This window comes from Lepidochelys kempii, chromosome 12 (assembly GCF_965140265.1).
Source record: "Lepidochelys kempii isolate rLepKem1 chromosome 12, rLepKem1.hap2, whole genome shotgun sequence".
NCBI classification, from domain to species: Eukaryota; Metazoa; Chordata; order Testudines; family Cheloniidae; genus Lepidochelys; species Lepidochelys kempii.
Genome location: NC_133267.1, coordinates 27,090,477 through 27,107,571, shown reverse-complemented (window position 1 = coordinate 27,107,571; position 17,095 = coordinate 27,090,477). Strand labels below are relative to the sequence as shown.

At 39.7% G+C, this 17,095-nt stretch overlaps 1 protein-coding gene across 3 annotated transcripts in view; it reads right to left on the bottom strand.

Annotated features, from left to right (window-relative positions):
• CDH11 (cadherin 11) overlaps positions 1-17,095 on the bottom strand; it is a 104,721-nt gene that overhangs the window by 27,375 nt on the left and 60,251 nt on the right. The gene's annotated exons all lie outside the window — the stretch shown is intronic.

Here is a 17,095-nt window from a genome sequence, read left to right as displayed (position 1 = left end):
TTCTCTTAATTCAGGAGACAATGATGCACATATAGATCACAGATTGCATTCAGTACTCTAATAAAATATTGTCATTGAGTGCTTAGAAGCATTCCCAAACTTCAGTGCTTCCCTTATCACTCCTGTCTCCACCAACCTTCATCATGAATGAGTAAAAATACCTACAGACTCTTTGATAATATGATCTTTGGCAGTAGCACCATTCCAGGTGTCTCTAAGGGTACGTCTACAATGTCATAAAAGACCCATGGCTGCAAATGGCCCTGGTCCACTGACTCAGGCTTAGGCTGCCAGCTAAAAATTGCAGTGTAGACATTCGGGTTCAGGCTGGAACCCAGGCTCTGGAACCCCATGAGAGTGGTGAGTCTCAAAGCCCAATCTTTAGCCTAATCCTGAATGGCTAGAATGCCATGCTTAGCCCCACAATCCGAAGTTAATTGACCCGGGCTCTGAGATGCAGTGCACAGGTTTTTATTTTATTGCAATATATACATACCCCTAAGTTTTAGTTGTTCAAATGACATTGCCTCTTTCTTTATATCTGATCACTTCTATGTGTAATAGGTCAGGGTCAAAGTTTGACCATAAGATTGTCTAATACAGTGAAACCTGAACTAAGGACTACACTTCCTGTACTAACAACCTATCTTAAAGTACCCCTTGGATATACCCCTGGGGCTTCCCATACAATGTTTTTCTGCCTTTATTTAAAGAACATCTGTACTCTGTGGTGCTGGAACAATTTGTACAGTGGGGGTGCTGAGAGCCATTGAACCAAACTGTAAACCCTGTGTATGATGGACACCAGCAGCCCTAATTCCAGCACCTATACCTGTACCGAGCAACCAAATTTTACTGTTCCTGGAATATTTATTTTAGGATTCTCAGTAATTCACTTTGTATCTGCTACAGAATACTAACAAAATACTAACTTAAGGCTATATTCTTTCTCTCTCACACACACAATGCTCTGTGTTAGTTAAGGATTCTCTATAATAATACATGTAACACAGAAAGACAAGGAACTGAAAAGTTAATGCTGCCCACACTCTACTCCTTCACTCAGAGACACTCAGCTCACTATTAGCACAGCCACACCACAGAGCATGCACTCCAGTCTTAACTCGCTCCCAGTAGAAATGCCACACATTTATCATCCTCTTCCCCAAATTCTATTTAGACCCTCCCTACCACTGTACTCTTTGCACAGTTCTGTTCAAAAGCATACATTCAAGTTTGTGATAAACATTTGGGGGCAGACACACTGTGTTTTTCATATAAAACAAAGACGTTGATCTTCCATTTTTAGTGTAAACCAGAAACAATCTTAACTATGACATGGCAATGGCTCCAGCCTAATATATTTAATGAGGATTATGCATATATTTGAGAACAATCTGGCACAGAAGAATTTCACTTTTTTTCCCCTCAGGCATATTTAATAAGACCATTTAAAGTAACCATCTGAATTTTTTTCAATATTATTTTCTCTATGCTATATTATGGGGGGAGGGATAGCATTGGCCTGCTAAACCCAGGGTTGTGAGTTCAATCCTTTGAGGGGGCCATTTAGGGATCTGGGGCAAAAATTGGGGATTGGTCCTGCTTTGAGCAGGGGGTTGGACTAGATGACCTCCTGAGGTCCCTTCCAACTCTGATATTCTATGATTCTATGAAAGAGTCATAAAAGGATGGGAGGTAGGAAAGCCAAGAACACTATTCATCCTTTAAAGGAAAACCCCACAATTTGGCTCAGAAAAATTATTTAAAATTTCAGAAATCTATGTTAGGTATAAACTGTGCAAGGAACGACAGATTTAGTCAGAGCTGTCCTTTCTGAGCTTACTTATGTTTGCTGCCATTTTGCTGATAAGTGAAATTATTTTTGACACCAGAAGCGCTGGAGCCTGAAATAAGAGACTGAAAACTAGTTTTTATTCTGTATTATTAGTGGTTTATTCATGAAAAAAAGTCACAATGGAACGATCTTTCTCTGATAATAACTCATTCTTAGAGAAAATGGAAACAGATTATTTCTCACTTTTGTGTAGAAAAGACAAACTGCAGCACCTATTACTTGATGATTACTGGCTAAGCATCACTTCCATTTAAGTAAATACCCATTAAATGTAGCTCAAAGTTTAGAAATGTCATCTTAAATATGTAGCCAAATTCTTCTCCAGTTACACAGGTGTAAATCCAGAGTCACTCCAATCCACTCAGCGGAATGAATCTGGATTTACACCAGAGTTGAAAGCTGAATTTAACCCACAATGAGCAGGCTCTAAAGTCACCTCTGTAGTGTTACAATGGGATATTTTTGTCTGCATTCATCTGTTTTGGGCGCAACCAAAACTCTAAATACTGTAGCTGGCTCAGCTTGTTGCATAACTGCATTCACTTAACCTAAAATATGGATGTGTTTCAGGAGCAGTTTCCTGTGGAGTGTCCTTTCAAATGAATGGAGCACCATGATGTGCAAGTTATAGCCAGTCATACTGGCCACGTACACTTGCTGGAAGCATGCTATTCTGAAGTGCAGCAGTTAATAGCACTGGCACATTTTTCTAATAAGGACCCAACACTCCAATAAGATGAATGGAGACAGTTACCCGGTTTTGCTGCTGGTGCATTCTTTCCGCTTATTTTACAGTAGGCTTAGCAAGTGAACAGTTTGCAATAATAGAATCTCAAAACAAGTTTAAAAAGAAAAAAAACCCTGTATATTTGAATCCTGTTCTCCAGATCGTTAATTTCAAATCATGCCACCAACAATTAAAGTAAGTAAGCAACCAAATATTCCATAATACCCAAAACATCATATAACTTTATTACCAGTATTGTTATGTAATTATCAGCAAAGGCTTTATACATGATGCTTTAAAATAATGGAACAGACATTCAGATACATACAAGTGTTTACTATCGGTTATTGAAGTGTGAAGCACTAGATACAAAACATTAACCACATAGCCGTACTTAATTTACTAATTAGGATTTAAAATGGTAATTGTCTCCAATCCTTTATTTTTAAACCTCTTTGCAAGAGGAATAGGGTTATGTATTCCTAATACAGAGGGAAGTATTATACCTACAAGGGGCTTTTTCTAAGAGCCCAATTCTGTAAACACACAATGGGACTGATCATAGTAGTATGGTCTTTGCACACTAGTAAGTAAGATCCAAACCTCTCTTAATAAGGAAAGTTAATAACTTTATATCAGACCCTTAGCTAGAGCAAATTGACACAGCAGCAGTGAAGTCCATGAAGTTACTCCGATTTAAATGAGCTATTTGGTGCTTTATTTATAAAGTGCTTCCTACCAGCCAAGGTGTATGAGATGCTGCTAAATTAAGGTATATCAACAAATATAACTAAAAATCAAGCTACAGTGGCATCTTTAAAAAGAAAGGAGACTTGCTTCCAAAACAATTAACTCATGCCATTTAAACCATTTAAAAGTAACTTCCAGGTTGAAAATAAACAGTTTATTTCTTCAACGGGCCAATATGGAAAAGCAGCTAAACAATTTATAAACCAATTATTGTCTTTTGGCCAACACCAGAGGAAAAATACCTCATCACTTCCCAAGCATGGCATGCAGATCTGGGAACTGAACTTGCAGCAGATGATTGGAATGTGGCTCTGGTTAATGTCCAGAAAGCCACAATTTGCAACAGATTGATTCAGATGCTGTGCTACATTCACATGTAGATAAAACTGTTAGAATAATTCATTGTGAATTTTGCCTTTCTTCAATCAACGATTAGTTGGGAATAACTGTTTTAAAATTATTATGATTATTCAACTAACTCTACACAAAGATTGTACCATTCTGAAACTATGGCAAACAACATGGATGCCCATCTATCCACATTGCCCCAAATACCATATCCTAATTTTTTCACTGTTGTTTGGAATTTCATAGTAAACAGTTTCTGATTTCAAAACCATGTATTTCCCTTAGAAATTACTAGAAATCCAACCCAATTCACCTTTTTTATACTTGAGTAGATACTGTAACAAGGTTTGGGACAAGATGGATCTAGGAGGAGATAGTAAATTTTAACTGCTAACAAGCAAATTCTGAGATTTTTTAGAGACTGAATGCTAGTCCCACCATAAACACATAGAAATAAGTATTAATCAGCTATCTCACATTATTAAATCAGAAAATAACCCTATGTCAACAAATGAACAGGTGTGGTTTGCTGTTACTTGAGATATAAAAGACAAAGTTCACTTAAAACTTGAAATAATATATATCCTGTATTGCAAATATGTAACACATAGTGAGGTCTCCCTGTGCCATGGAGAGGAGCACTTCTCTAAAGGGCACTTCTAGCTAAAAGGTCACAAAAGAAAAAAAAATCAGACCGAGTTGCACATACTCTGCTTTGCATGTGCAATATGGTTGGCAGATGTAAAAATGCAAATGAAAAGTGTACCTATAAAAATGGAGGCTGGGCTTCAAGCCTTTTGAAAATGCAAATAAAAATATACTTTATTAGAAATATCTTAAAACAAAGCTCTCTGTTGAGCTTATTAGGCACTGATCCTCCTTAAGCCCTGAGTCACATTCTACCAGTGCAATGTACTCCCCTGTGTACCACAGACTTACTCAATGGGCTGCTGCAAGGTTGGAATAGGGCTATGGTCCTTCTCCTTTTGGAGCAATGTGCTCCCCAGAATGCATGGATTGAGCAGTCCCTGTGCTCCCCAGAGCCCAGGATTGTAATTCTGATATGTTCTTGCAATGGGTGCTGAATGGAGAAGGGGTCTATTACTCTTTTCTCCTGATCATCCAGTTTAGGGTCTGTCCAAATGCTACCCCAATATTGCTCGTATCAATACCATTCTTAAATTGAATAGTCAATCTAAACTAATGTTAACTATACTGTAGATACTTTGAACACTACCAAACTTCAAACAATGCCCAAATTTTGCCCTCTTTTATAGCACAGCAACTTCAATGCAGTAAAATGGGTTATCCCAGAGTAACAAAGCACAATTTCGGTCCACCACACTAAAATGTTTTTCTCTCCAAAAAAGACAGCTTTCCCCACAGAACTTCAGTTTCAAACTTTCTTGGACAAAAATTGTGCTGATCATTTACACATGAATCATAGACAAGACTACGGAGTCACCAGAGATTATTTTAATGACAAAACCAGAGTCTCAGAAGTTGTATCTAGCCAACTTTATTTTTTTTCTATATGTAGCAGAAATAATCCCAATAGAGTTAAGCTTACCTCCTGTATGTACCTCTATTAAATGACCATATGCCAAAGTATTATAGCCCAAACAATTCCTTTGATTTGTCTAGCCCAGAACTTCTGCACGACACACTAAACTAGTAATTGTTCCTCCAGGATACATTTGATAATGTATATTCAAGAGTACACTGTAATGACAAAATGATGGATGATAGTATTTTGAGAAATTTTACAAGAACATTGAGTAAAATTTCACAAATTCCTAGTCTAAATGAGCTCTCAGTTTTAGTCAGAATTAGCGAAAAAGAGAAATGTTTTCTTAATCCCCAGAGAGTTCTTTGACAATTTTATTAGCATTGTTATAGCAGAATTTTAGTACTGTCAGATGAACAAATACATATTTTATTTCATGATTGAACAAGTACACTATATTGCTCCAGATTATCTTCTGATGGAGTTTAAGGGTTTCAATTTATAAAATCTCAAGGGTTCAACTGTAAGTCACACTGTGAGTCATGCGCACAAGAACGTGAGTTACCCCTTATATGAATGTGCTACCCGCATTGCGGGTCACAGCACAAGCAGGAGAACTGCTGGTGGAGCTCCTATGACTATGTTACACTCCTGACTGCTCAGGTAGGCAGGAAATGTCTGAGCACAGCTGGGGAAAAGGTGGGGCCTTAATTCCACCTCCCTATACACACCCATCAACACAGCTGAGCTGGCGTACAGGGAGAAGTTGGACTCTCATCTGCTCCTGGGGCAGTGCAATTCCACACTGCCCCTCAGTTAGCACTCACGGCAACTCCATGATCTGACCTGAAACATTCTGAGGCCTGGATGCCTAACAGACAGTTTCTGTCTTTGATTGATATGAGCACAGATGCACTCATCAGAGGCACTCAAACTAATAGTCTCCCAGTTTAAATGGGATGGGGCTAATGCCATGTTTGGATCTGGAAACCAAAGAGGTGAAACAGAAACCAAATTTGTTCATCTTTAGGGTACATAATGAACCTTAATTAGTCTTTATGTTTTATTGAGGGAGATGAGTTGAGGAATGCAGAATGGCCAGGTATATATGGACATGTTCAGGGGGAGGGGTGTAATTTATTTATACATACATACATCAGTGGATGGGAACCTGGGAGGCAGTGACCATGAGATGGTCAAGTTCAAGATCCTGACACAAGGAAGAAAGGAGAGCAGCAGAATACAGACCCTGAACTTCAGAAAAGCAGACTTTGACTCCCTCAGGAAACTGATGGGCAGGATCCCCTAGGAGAATAACATGAGGGGGAAAGGAGTCCAGGAGAGCTGCCTGTATTTTAAAGAATCCTTATTGAGGTTACAGGAACAAACCATCCTGATGTGTAGAAAGAATACTAAATATGGCAGGTGATCAGCTTGGCTTAACAGTGAAATCCTTGCTGATCTTAAACACAAGAAAGAAGCTTACAAGAAGTGGAAGATTGGACAAATGACCAGGAAGGAGTATACAAATACTGCTTTTTGCAACATTGCATTTTGGCAACAAAAATGATTAGGGTTCTGGTACACATGACTTATGAGGAGAGGCTGAGGGAACTGGGATTATTTAGTCTGCAGAAGAGAAGAATGAGGGGGGATTTGATAGCTGCTTTCAACTACCTGAGAGGTGGTTCCAGAGAGGATGGTTCTAGACTATTCTCAGTGGTAGAAGAGGACAGGACAAGGAGTAATGGTCTCAAGTTGCAGTGGGGGAGGTGTAGGTTGGATATTAGGAAAAACTTTTTCACTAGGAGGGTGGTGAAACACTGGAATGCGTTACCTAGGGAGGTGGTGGAATCTCCTTCTTTAGAAGTTTTTAAGGTCAGGCTTGACAAAGCCCTGGCTGGGATGATTTAATTGGGGATTGGTCCTGCTTTGAGCAGGGGGTTGGACTAGATGACCTGCTGAGGTCCCTTCCAACCCTGATATTCTATGATTCTATGATTCTATGCTTAGGCATGCAGGAGTGAAATCAGGAAGGCCAACTCACACTTGGAGTTGCAGCTAGCAAGAGATGTTAAAAGTAACAAGAAGGGTTTCTTCAGGTATGTTAGTAACAAGAAGAAAGTCAAGGAAACTGTGGGCCCCTTACTGAATGAGGGAGGCAATCTAGTGACAAAAGATGTGGAAAAAGCTAATGTACTCAATGCTTTTTTTGCCTTTGTCTTCATGAACAAGGTCAGCTCCCGGACTACCGCACTGGGCAGCACAGCATGGGGAGGAGGTGACCAACCCTCTGTGGAGAAAGACGTGGTTCGGGACTATTTAGAAAAGCTGAACGAGCAAAGTCCATGGGGCCGGATGCACTGCATCCGAGAGTGCTAAAGGAATTGGCGGATGTGATTGCAGAGCCATTGGCCATTATCTTTGAAAACTCATGGAGATCGGGGGAGGTCCTGGACGACTGGAAAAAAGCTAATGTAGTGCCCATCTTTAAAAAAGGGAAGGCGGATGATCCGGAGAACTACAGGCCAGTCAGCTCACCTCAGTCCCTGGAAAGATCTTGAAGCAGGTCCTCAAGGAATCAATTCTGAAGCACTTAGAGGAGAGTAAAGTGATCAGGAACAGTCAGCATGGATTCACCAAGGGCAAGTCATGCCTGCCTAATCTAATTGCCTTCTGTGATGAGATAACTGGCTCTGTGGATGAGGGGAAAGCAGTGGACATGTTATTTCTTGACTTTAGCAAAGCTTTTGATACGGTCTCCCACAGTATTCTTGCCAACAAGTTAAAGAAGTATGGGCTGGGTGAATGGACTATAAGGTGGATAGAAAATTGGCTAGATCATCGGGCTCAACGGGTAGTGATCAATGGCTCCATGTCTAGTTGGCAGCCGGTATCAAGCAGAATGCTCCAATGCTTGGTCCTGGGGCTGGTTTCATTCAATATCTTCATAAATGATCTGGAGGATGGTGTGGACTGCACTCTCAGCAAGTTTGCAGATGACACTAAACTGGGAAGAGTGGTAGATACGCTGGAGGGTAGGGATAGGATACAGAGGGCCCTAGACAAATTGGAGGATTGGGCCAAAAGAAATCTGATGAGGTTCAACAAGGCCAAGTGCAGAGTCCTGCACTTAGGACCGAAGAATCCCATGCACCGCTACAGACTAGGGACCGAATGGCTAGGCAGCAATTCTGCAGAAAAGGACCTAGGGGTTACAGTGGACGAGAAGCTGGATGAGTCAACAATATGCCCTTGTTGCCAAGAAGGCTAACAGCATTTTGGTCTGTATAAGTAGGGGCATTGCCAGCAGATTGAGGGATGTGATCGTTCCCCTCTATTCAACATTGATGAGGCGTCATCTTGAGTACTGTGTCCAGTTTTGGTCCCCACACAACAAGAAGGATGTGGAAAAATTGGAAAGCGTCCAGCAGAGGACAACGAAAATGATTAGGGGACTGGAACACATGACTTATCAGGAGAGACTGAGGGAACTGGGATTGTTTAGTCTTCAGAAGAGAAGAATGAGGGGGGATTTGATAGCTGCTTTCAACTACCTGAAAGGGGGTTCCAAAGAGGATGGCTCTAGACTGTTCTCAGTGGTAGCAGATGACAGAACAAGGAATAATGGTCTCAAGTTGCAGTGGGGGAGGTTTAGGTTGTATATTAGGAAAAACTTTTTGACTAGGAGGGTGGTGAAGCACTGGAATGTGTTACCTGGGGAGGTGGTGGAATCTCCTTCCTTTGGAAGTTTTCAGGGTCAGGCTTGACAAAGCCCTAGCTGGGATGATTTATTTGGGGATTGGTCCTGCTTTGAGCAGGGGGTTGGACTAGATGACCTCCCTCCCAACTCTGATATTTTATGATTCTATGATTCTCAGTAAATCTGATCTGGTGCTGAGAATTTTTATTAGGCAAAGTAAAATATATGGATTCAAGTAGCATAGCATAATGGCACATTTAAATGAATTCTCTCTTCTCTAAAACACAGTTGCACTGTCAGACCACTTATGAATCCTTGTTACTTTAGAAAACCTCACAACCATGCAATGCATGAGTATGTACCTATGGTCTCAGATAGGATAGTAGTTGGGTAGCTGCCCTTTCCTGCCCCTCGTGGCTACCCGTCAATTTTTAACACACTGCCTTAATCAGAGCTAGCACAGGTATCACTACTTGTGCTGAAATTCATACCTTCCACCTATAGTGCAGACATACCCTAAGAGTGTTTAGTCCAAAACCTTCAATATTTCATATTTATTAGTAACTGGGAGATAAAAATGTCTGTGAGGACTTCAGCCCGCTCCAACTGAAGCAGTGGCAAAACACCCATTTACTTCAATGGTTGCAGAATTAGACCATAAATGATTATTGTCTTAATTCCAATATTGGGAGTCCAATGTTGCAAAGATTTATGCACTGTGAATAGTCTCATTGTCTTCAGTGAGACTACTCACTGTGTTCTGTATTTGTACCACACCTAGCTCAATAGGTTCCTGTTTCTTGAGTAGAGATCCTAAGTGCTTATGGTAATACAAATAAATAATAATATACATAAGTCTTTGCAGTTTCATAGAATATTATTCTGTATAGATTTATGCAAGGAAACTTCACGCTCTGTGTTTTTAAATTATGTTTTACAGCACTGTATTGAATTACTGAGATGTTTAAACCTAATAATCCTGAGGTTTTCCTAAAAATTACTTTTGAAATGCAGCCATTTTTCCCTTTGGCAGTTTTGAGATTCAGTATCAGGAAACCATAGACTAAAATGTATACCAGTGGCTCTTTGGAAATAAAAATCATTCAGTAGGAAGGAGGAGAAAAAGTAAGCATCCTGACTAACAGGATGTGATATTTCTTTTCAGTATCTACCTCTGAAATCAGCACAGAAGGAAATTATTTTCCTCTGAATTTAGTTTAATTTGTAGTCATTCAAGGAGAGTGAAATTGCAAAGCACTGTACCCAATACAAGCAGTGAAAGAGACAAGACAACTTAGTACATTACGAAGTGAATGACATAGCAATAGGCCTGAGAGACTGATATTAAAAGGCTTGGGAAATGAAAAATGGTTGTAAACAGAGTTTTACATTTACTTGCTGCCCTAGGGAGATCTGCTTAAGATAAATGTGACACAGACTGTCTGTTTTTAAGCATAAACTCTGCAGGAAAACAACTAGCATAAGAAAGGTAGTCTTATTAAAGAACTCAGTGACTGATAGAGTCATTTGGAATAATGACTACACTCTTGGAAGAGTTTATTTTAAATAATAATTGTGTACTTGTGCATCTCAGAGTAAAGTGGAAGTCTCATCATTTACTATGTGCTCAAAATCCAATATAACCATAGCCTAGGTTCACTCTAGTTTCAGTATGGTTTGCTATTATATAAGTAAGTGATAATAGATGATGCCCAGTGGGGAACATAACCAACAACTAAAGTCAAGTTACTTCCAATTATATGTTGTGCTCATGTTTTAAGTCTGAGTATTTCTTTACTAAGTGCTTATACCAACTAAAGGCAAAATTACCCCCCAATTTTTCTTGCTAGCTAATTTGATTTATGCCAAATAAAACATTGAGAAGAAAGTCAGAATCGAAGGCTAGATGAAGGATAATTCCAAATGTCTTCAAAAGCTAAATATTACATGCAGACCCATCAAAACACACACATTATATGATTCTATAGAAGTTTTCTATGATTCTACAGAAGTAATGGGCTTAAATTGCAGCAAGGGAGGTTTAGGTTGGACCTTAGAAAAAACTTCCTAACGGTCAGGGTAGTTTAGCACTGGAACAAATTACCTAGGGAGGTTGTGGAAGCTCTGCTATTGGAGGTGTTTACAAACAGGTTACACAAACACCAGTTGGATGGTCTAGACAGTCCTTCCTCAGTGCAGGGCACTGGACTGGGTGACCTGTCAAGGTCCCTTCCAGTCCTATATTTCTATGATTCTGTATGCACTTTGGGCAAACTCCTTTCCTTATTTCAACCTAATGAAATTAATAGTTTTGAGGTACCTCCACTAGTCCATGAAGTGCTAATTTAAACTGAGCCAGCAGGTGTGCTGTTTGTAGCACTACTCTGTCTGAGAGATTCTGCCATTAGAGGGCAATTTTAACATTACTGTGGGGAGTCCATTCAGACTATAGCAGGTAGAGAATAGCTAGGGATGTGCTGAATGAGTGCATAGCCTGCCATTCCCCAATTAGTGCCACCCACTGTGGGTCAGCTATAAGACCCTTGGTAGAGTAGAAGCCATGGGCAGCTTGCCACCCCACCACAATCCCTCCAGGAATCTTTCTGCTGACAGGGCTCTTGGATTACTATGGTGGAAGCATAACTCAGTGGTGAATCTAATACAATACAAATGCCTTCTCATCAAAGACCAAGAGATAGCACAAACTCAGTATTTTACTTGCATTTACTGTTGTTTACCCTTTCGTCTTGTCTACATGAGGGAAATTGTCCAGAATAGCCATTCTAGCATAATTTGGGGAGAATAATGCCACTGTGTGAACACTCTATTCCAGAAAAAGTGACTTTATTCAGAATAAATATGCCACTTTCTGAGATTTCAGTGAATTATTAGGAGTCCTTGTGATTCTCAAAGATGTTTGCAGGAAGGACAAAGGTGAGAGCTAAAATTCTAATGAAAGGACCTGCATCTTTTCTCAACTTTCACTGAAAGAGTACTGGGACCCAAACTTTGATTTCAAATTATGAATAGTGATTTTATATAATATGTTCTAAAGAAATATAATGTCAGAACAGAGGAGTATGTGAAGAGTCATTTCAGAAGTGCATGAAATGGAATAAGCATGGATTTAGGAATTCCTGAGTTGTAATGGTGGCTTTGACATTGACTTGCTGGATGGCCTTTTTCAAATCACTTAGTTTCTTTATGTCTCAGTTTATCTTCTTTTAGTAGCTGGACAACTGTTTTAATTTACCTCACAAGGGTACCTGTGAAATTTGTTTCTCCTCAGCTGAGGAGAAAAAGTACTACAGAATTGCCAAATATAAGGTCCTGCTTATAAGTTAGTGAAGACCATAAATTAGGTTTGTTCAAAAAGGTGTCTCAGGCCTTAAAGAGTATACAATGTACAATATAGATGGTCAACTCTACCCACTGGGATACAGAGGAAAACTGAAAAGTCTGTGTAAAAGAAGGAGCTTTGGGAGGGAGGATTTGGATACATTTAGAAGTACATAATCACATGGCAGACATGATGTAAAAGCTTAAACATATGAAAGATTCCCCAGACAGCTTTCAGGAGGTCAATGCAAGTAGTTAGGGTTTATTTTGATTTTTACTTAATTTGTCAACTGGAGTGTAAGTTTCTGTACTAAAAGACATAAGGACTGTCCTTAGAACTTTCTGAACATGTGCGAATCAATAGTTAATTTTTCACAGAGATAAGACTGGCTGTAGATGGGAGTAGTTTGGGGACTTGCAGAATAGCACCCATACAGTCAAATATTGTGCTAACTCAATGACAATATCCAAGATGAAGGAAGCCACCAATTGTTGTAGTACCCAATGGCAAGTTAAAGTAGAATGGCTTGCAACTTCAACAGGAAACAGCTACATTCCACCAAACCATTTTGACTCAAGACTGTCACTCTGGCAACGTTTCGATGTGTACTGATATAGTTCTTTTAACCTGGCTTGTTCAATGTAGTCTCCACTATCACTCTTCACTTCCTCAATCCTTAAAGATCTACATTTTAGCAACATTTGCTCTGGCTGAGAAATCCTGATATGGCTCCCTTCAGAAAGTGCCTATCCTGCTCTGACACTGACCAGAAGGACTCAACCCACTGCCTTTTCAGTGTTCCCAGCCCTTTGGATCATAGGCAGGCAGAAATGAAATGTGCGTCCCACTCTTGTATCCTGGAGTGCTGCCAAAATATTCAGTTAGGTGATAGACATGTCAATATCACAAAACAGACTGACCACCCAACCACTTGGGCCCATCAACCTGTAAATAAAATTAATACTTTTCATATGAATCACACACTTCCAAAAAAGGAAAAATAATTAGGTATGTTTTTTCACTGATTCTAGTCTGAGCTAATCCTATTTAATATATAATATAGTATTTTCCAACTGTACAAAGGGGACACTATCATCCAACTATCACAAAGGGGACACAATTACAGATGATTAAATCTCTCTTCTCTGATGGAAATCTAGTCCAGACCAGACCTATTTGGGTTTTTGGTTGGCTACGGTCAGGACAATGCAAGTATTCTAGAAATTCACTGTGACTATATGAGTAACATTTAAATATCTCAAGCTCAAATTCCTCTTGTATAAAAGTTTACCAAGGTGACATCTCACACCAGAGGGGCAAGATCAGAAACTATGCTGAAGAATTTGCAACAAAAGTCCATCCAATATTACTAGTTCTTTAAAGAGACCATCATTATTTAGAGTAATTCCTGAAGCTCTAAGTCAACTAAAGTTTGACACCTTAAGGAGGTAATATTTTTGGACAAAATATTTTAGCTTTGGTCCGATCTCACTGAATTCAAGGATAAATCTCCTATGGTGCAGAATCATCCCTGTATCATTGTGTTGTCAACCCGGGCCAGAATCTCATTTCACCAAAGCCCCTTTACACTGCCAGGGTTGGGTAAAAGCAAATAAGACTACCTTATAAGTGGAATACTTTTGGTTCTGAAATGACAGTAGGTAGATTGTCTTCCAGAATATGTCAGCCTACTGTCATCAAAAGAAGGATGCTTGTGATGAAGAAACACAAAACCAATCTAACAGCTGAATGGTACATCACAGCACTTTATGTCATTCCAGGTTTGAGACCAGACCAGCTAGAGGTTGTGTTATGCTTGTCCTATAACCCTGGGTACCTTGAAAATATTCTGCTGCTGTAGCTTCCAGACAGGATACAAGCATGCACTCAGTGTCTGTGTGATAAACAAATATGGTTCAATGCTCTGACTCCAGCAGCCTGCTTGTTACACCACAACCACATTCTGGTCTCCACCAGCCTCGGTTACGGCTAGCCACGTGACCCCAACACACTCCAGTACTGAATTTCCTCAAAACAGTTTGCCCTAAATTGTCCAGCCCTCTCCTGGACCACTCAGAGAAATAATAAGGTCCGTTTGTGCCTTTAAAGTGCCAACACCCAACAGCTTGCCACATTAACTGGAGTCAACAATTACTTCAATTCAAACACAGGACTGGCTTGGTTTAGATTAAACATAAAACATGTTTATTAACAACAGCTTAAGTGATGCCAACTCTAAGAGTAGAGATGGTTACAAGGAAATAAAAGTGAAAACACAGATCTAAAAGTCTAAAACTTAATCTGGCAAGGTACAGTCTTTGGTTAAGATGGCTTCTCTCACCAATTATTCTTTGTCCAATATGGCTGACTGTGTCTCAGTCAGGACCTTCCATGGAAGTATGAGGAGCATGTTTCCCTTTTCATCATCGTAAAAGATAAAGAGGAGTCTCTCTCTGTTCCATATATTCCCAAAGAATTCCCAAGGAATCCTCGAAGTTAGGAAGGACTCCTGGGGATTCACTCGCCTGTCTCTCTCTGGCATGCAGAAGCCAAGTTACTTCTCTGTCTCTTGAGTTCAGGCTCAAGACAACCACCACTGGTTTGTTTGAAAACGTTGTTTATGGCTAATATGTAAATTGAGGTAAACCCAAATCCCTTTATCTAGGACAGACCTGTTTATCACCTTTACCTTGGATAGGCTGTCTTCTTAAATGTGTTCTAGGAGCATCATACGGAGGGAATTTATATCTTTACAAATAAGGATTAACACATGCATTTTATAATGATATTAATGATTAATGTACTATTTGTTTTCAAATGATATCTTCAAGGCATATTTTGCACAAATATCATTGCAGTAGTACGTGGGGTGCGAACACAGAGGTGCTTAAGATCACAACCTCCTTCTACCAACCCTACAGACACTTCTTTGTGCAATCATTGTGCTGCTGGGAATCAAATTACTACAGAAGGGATATAGTGTAGGCCAGTGGTAGGCAACCTGCAGCCCGTCAGGGTAATCCACTGGCGGACCACGAGACAGTCTTTACATTGACCGTCCACAGGCACGGCCACCCGCAGCTTCCAGTGGCCATGGTTCCCCATTCCCGGCCAATGGGAGCTGCGGGCGGCCGTGCCTGTGAATGGTCATCAGAACAAATGACATTGCTGTAGACTGTCCACAATGGCATGTACTTTAGAGAAAGCAGATTCTGTATTTGAACGCAATAAGTGAATGTGAAGAATGCAAATAAAGCGAACAGGTATGATATCTTATATTTATTGCTTTTGATGTTTTCTCATTAACCCAGATTCTGAAACCCACTGTCTTCAATGGCACTCCTCCTGGAGTACAATTCTACTCCTCATGAGTAAGTTTATCAGAGTCTGTCTCCTCAGTGACTTTATTTCCCCCCAAAGCAATACATTGAAATATTTTAATGAAGTAATTGTTAGTAAAATGACCCACACTGCAGGTTCATGACAATGGTACATGCTAATTCTGCGGTAGAGAATCTTTCTTAGGGCCCAGTTCTGCAGCCCCTCAACATTTAAATGAAAGTTTAACCTGAGTAAGAACTGGGCCACCAAAGAGCCACATATGAAGATATCCTAACAGCAGTGGGCATTTTCTACATTTTTTAATACAGTGTTAAAAGAAATTATTAATTGTTCTATTCACTACAGATAAGTTTTTCTATTAAAATATTTTTGTATTTCTTCTACATTTATTAAACAGGAACCCATCTTTTAAATAAATATAACTTGCTATAGGGATATAATTGAATAAGGGAGGGACTCAGCAGCTAAAGTAAAGTCCATTGCAGGCCCCTTGAATACTGTATTGTTTTGTTTATGCTGCAGGAATGCAGCAGAGCAGCACTAACTGCTGGGCTATTGGCTGTGCAGTGACAGAGCCTAACAAAGACTCGGTTATGCTATCCTTGGAATAATTTGTGCATTGTGATTCACCAAAAAAAAGGCAGTTTCCTGGAATAGTGTTTTTCTCTCCTGTGTTTTTAGGTAGTGGAGAAGGGAGCAATAGTCCCTGTGAAAATTTAAATAAAACAAGAAAGTACCAAGATTTGCAGTTAGCATCTAACCCCTGAACGCGGAACTCAACAAAAGAACAGTGTGCCCCAAATTAGATTATTTGCACAATATTAACAAACTGACAAATATAGAGTCCGTCCCCCCCGCTCCAAGTTAATTCAGTTCTAGTATCTTAGGTGACACCTGTAACTACAGTAGGCAGAACTCAGAGAGAAGAGTAACTTTTTTTATTAGCTGGCAGTATATCTATGTTTGGTTCACTATAACCCAAAACAACTTGAACCATTAATAGATCATAATTGATCATAATTATAGTAAAGGTATATATATAGCTCTACTGCACTGGTCAATGAGTGAGGGGATGGAGTCATGACTGTGCCTATTCCCTTCCTACTTGCTCTGGGTGTTCGGGGGGAGGGTCATCCAATTAACAGTTTAGCTCTTCTTGGTTAATATATTCTCTTCTGACATATATTATGTTTATTCTTGTGTTTTCAAAGTTTAATGAAATATGTATTTTCTATTAGGATAAAAGCTACATACTTTTGTAGAAGTTCCAAAATACTACTTTTATGGACCTTTCAGGTATCTCAGACATACAGCTTTTTCTTGCAAAGGACTAGACGGACAGGCTTTGCCTAAAACCTTGGAACAAACCTTCATTTATGAGCTAAGGGAATCATTTTTATCCCACTACACGAATTCAGTGGGCTGCCACAGGCCAGTCATCATCTGTTATTGTTACCCTGCAACTCTTGTGCTATTAATTTTTCTTTTTAATGAACTGTCCAGTCTAGTTTAGCTATGGG